This window comes from Neofelis nebulosa, chromosome 17 (assembly GCF_028018385.1).
Source record: "Neofelis nebulosa isolate mNeoNeb1 chromosome 17, mNeoNeb1.pri, whole genome shotgun sequence".
In the NCBI taxonomy this organism is placed as follows: domain Eukaryota; kingdom Metazoa; phylum Chordata; class Mammalia; order Carnivora; family Felidae; genus Neofelis; species Neofelis nebulosa.
In genome coordinates this window covers 12,792,110-12,796,297 of record NC_080798.1, presented here as the reverse complement: position 1 = coordinate 12,796,297, position 4,188 = coordinate 12,792,110, and the positions used below count along the sequence as shown (strand labels likewise).

At 42.2% G+C, this 4,188-nt stretch overlaps 1 pseudogene; it reads right to left on the bottom strand.

Annotated features, from left to right (window-relative positions):
* Positions 1-1,584: 1,584 nt before the first annotated feature.
* LOC131500165 (prothymosin alpha-like) lies at positions 1,585-2,254 on the bottom strand (annotated as a pseudogene).
* Positions 2,255-4,188: the final 1,934 nt, after the last annotated feature.

Genomic DNA, 4,188 nt, shown 5'->3' with positions numbered 1-4,188 from the left:
ATGCTCTGTCTCTCTCTGTCCCAAAAATAAATTAAAAACGTTGAAAAAAAAATTTAGAAGTTAAAAGAAGTATAAAAAAGCTGCAACTATTAAAATATATTAATGGATGCACAATATAAAAAGACACAATGTATGACATCAATAACAAGGTGAGGGGAGAAAGGTGAAAGTGTTGAGTATTTCTTTGCAAGTGAAATTAGGCAGTTGTTAGTTTAATACAGATAGCTATTTAAAACATTTTTTAAGTGTTTATTTATTTTGGGGAGACAGAGACAGCACAAGCGGGGGAGAGGCAGAGCGAGAGGGAGACACAGAATCTGAAGCAGGCTCCAGGCTCTGAGCTGTCAGCACAGAGCCCAACGCGGGGCTCAAACTCACAAACCGTGAGATCATGACCTGAGCCAAAGTCAGATGTTCAACCAACTGAGCCACCCAGGTGCCCCAGACAAAATAGATTTTAAGTCAACAAATGAAGGCCATAAAATATAAGGTGAAAAACACCTGAAAGCCTACTACCTTGTGATAATAATTATTATTTTTTAGCTATCTTTTAACACACATATGTAAATAACAGTGGTGTAGGTATGCCTTTTACACTTTTAACTGGAATTTCTTTTTACACCGGTTATCTATTAGCTTCTATTCTGTACATACCTTCACAAGTTCCCACAGTCCCCTTGTGTAGAACATGTTAAAAATCGGGTGTAGGGGCGCCTGGGTGGCGCAGTCGGTTAAGTGTCCGACTTCAGCCAGGTCACGATCTCGCGGTCCGTGAGTTCGAGCCCCGCGTCGGGCTCTGGGCTGATGGCTCGGAGCCTGGAGCCTGTTTCCGATTCTGTGTCTCCCTCTCTCTCTGCCCCTCCCCCGTTCATGCTCTGTCTCTCTGTCCCAAAAATAAATAATAAAAAAAAAAAAAAAAAAAAAAAGTTGAAAAAAAAAAAAATCGGGTGTAGGGGCGCCTGGGTGGCGCAGTCGGTTAAGCGTCCGACTTCAGCCAGGTCACGATCTCGCGGTCCGTGAGTTCGAGCCCCGCGTCAGGCTCTGGGCCGATGGCTCGGAGCCTGGAGCCTGTTTCCGATTCTGTGTCTCCCTCTCTCTCTGCCCCTCCCCCGTTCATGCTCTGTCTCTCTCTGTCCCAAAAATAAATAAAAAACGTTGAAAAAAAAAAATCGGGTGTACATATCCCCCTCCCAACACACACAGTTGCATTCAATTCCTATACCAAAAAAGTTTTAAGATTTCATCACGAATAAACAAATACTTACAACTAATGAGGAATACATCAAAATAACAGTATACAATTTTGTAATAGAATCCAGTTTAAGAAATACAATACATAAAATAATTGTGCTTTGTTTTCTTGTAAGAACAACTCAGCAAAATAAAATTCCAGTTTATTGTTGGAAAACACTGTTTCACACACACTTCAAACAGGACAAACAATAAATAAACAGCAACTTCATAGACAAAAAAGGGGGAAAAAGAAATTTTATCTTGGCCCTTTTTCATTAACATTTTTAAAGTTTATTTATTTTGAGAGAGAGAGAGAGAGAGAGAGAGAGAGAGAGAGAGAGAGAGAGACTACCAAGCAGGCGCAGGGAAGCATCTCACCAACTGTAAGATCATGACCTGAACCAAAATCAAGGGCGGGAGGCTTGACCCACTGAGCCTCTCCGGCGCTGGTAAGTTTTGATTCTTTTCTCCTCCCTTGTTGCAGATTCCCGCTGTGGTTCTGGGGGGCTGGCAGAGCAAGAGGTCATCTGGGGGTGGCGCTCCCCACGATGGGACTCTCCACTCAAAGATGACCCTCTTTACATTTTGAGACTGGACGTGGGGGATGAAGAGGTCCTGGTGGCATTTTTTGTCGTTGTTTATCAAGTTTAACTTTCCCTTTTTCACTGTCTAGTCATCGTCATCGATCTTCCGCTTCTTGGTGTCGACATCAGCAACCTCACCATCTTCCGCTGCCCGTGTGTCCGTAGCTGCCTCGGCCTCATCAACTTCCTCTCCATCCTCTTTCCTCACCTCGGCCCTCCACCTCCTTTCCCTCCTCCCCTTCTTTGTCTTCCTCATCTACCTCATTGTCGGCCTCCTGCTCCTGATTTTCCTCATTAGTGTTCCCATCAGCAGGTGCAGCTCTTCCCTTCTCCACCTCCTCCACAACTTCCTTCTTCTTCTGTAAGTCCTTGGTGGTGATATCGGAGCTGGGGTCCGTGGCCGTGCCTGAAATGATGGGGCATGCCAGTGGCCCCATGCAGCAGATTCAAAAGCAAGCGAGAGCTGGAGGACCATTATGGAGCAGGCGTGCGCCCGAGGTGGGAGAGCGGGTTACCCGAACAATGCAAAGATGGCTTTTCAGAGCAGCCCATGGGGCCATGAAATAGCTTTGAATCCCTTTAAAAACTACCTTTTCATCTTTCCTCCTCTCTGAACTTACCACATTCCTGAATTTTATTCACCATGCCCTTGTTTTCCATTATCTTCCACTTAAGCACAAAATATCATTGTTTTGCTTCCTTTTTAAAATTTTATGAATGAAACATCCTGCAGGTATATTTCTATGGCTCAATGCTCATGTTATGATAGATTCAGTAACTTTCACTGCTATGTACTATTCCGATGTAAAGGTACTCCAGACCTAATTGTTCACCCTACTTTTGATGGGTGTGTTTCATTTCTAGATTTGTTACTGCAATGTTAATGAGAGCAATGCTACTGTGTTTGATGACAGGGAAAGCATTTTAAGAATTTGTGGCTGTGATTAAGGCACTTAGGGGGAAGCAAAAGACGGACTTTTGAATTTTTTTTTTCAACATTTATTTATTTTTGGGACAGAGAGAGACAGAGCATGAACGGGGGAGGGGCAGAGAGAGAGGGAGACACAGAATCGGAAACAGGCTCCAGGCTCTGAGCCATCAGCCCAGAGCCTGACGCGGGGCTCGAACTCACGGACTGCGAGATCGTGACCTGGCTGAAGTCGGACGCCCAACCGACTGCGCCACCCAGGCGCCCCAAAGACGGACTTTTGGAAGAGAAACAACAACAACAAAAAAGGTCAAACAAACATTTTTCTCCCCAGGAACATTGAGGAGTTTCTTCTGAAATTGTGTTAGGAAAGGAATTTTATCTTCTTCCCTAACAGTATAACCATTAGCTCTTTATCTTTGTTTCTATCTACTATTTGATATCTGAAGGAAAAGTGTCAGAAATGTCAAAGAAATACAAATATTTGGGTTCAAAATTGCCAACTACAACAGAGGAATCAGGCACTGTTTAGGAAGTGGTTTTTGTATACTCAGGATATAACAAAATGTAATTACCACTTTTTGAAATAAGACAAGTAGTGTTCTGATGGACTAATTATGTAGTCTCAAACAGGTTCCTTGCCTTGCATGACCTATAAACTAGTACATCTGATTCCCTAATTCTGGGCTCTGTTCTAATCTACCTGCGTTCACAAGCAGGAAATTATTTCCTTAGTCTAGGGCTTTCAAAGTTATCTGGTTAAGTACCCTTAACATCACAGAAGAATGGAAACCTACAGCAGCCACTCTATGACCGGATATGACTTTGATTTCTTCTTGTTTTTAAAACATTATGCCAATTTGCATTCTTTCCCATAAAGCATCATTGATTCATTATAAAATACCTAAATTATTTGGCGGATAAATTGTAAATATTTTTCTGCATCTTAAATTTGATGCTCCAAGAAGATGTAATTGTACCACTCTTATAGATAATGAAACTGTGGAAATAATGAAACTCACTATCCTAACAGTTACAATTTTCCAGGTACATATAGTGATTGGCAGTCAGATCATCAAACTAACACATACTAAGCCACACAACACTGCACTGTTTTTCGATCCCAGCTGGACAGTGATCCACTTTCATAATCACCATAGTATGCAAACGAAAAGCCTATTAAAAAAACCTCACAAATACTAAATTGTCCTCGGTTACTGACATTAACACACAATGTCCCAGATCTCATCTCTCAGTCCTACAGGGACCTTTGCACATGGTCACAGTATCAATTCACGACCACGTATTGTTGCTTTTCTCTTGAAAAAATATATAATCTCTAACAGAAACCACCTTACACGTAAGGAAACAAGGATTCACACCAGCAGAAACTATCCCATGAATATAAACAACTCCACACGAGGTCCTAGTCACCGAATTGGA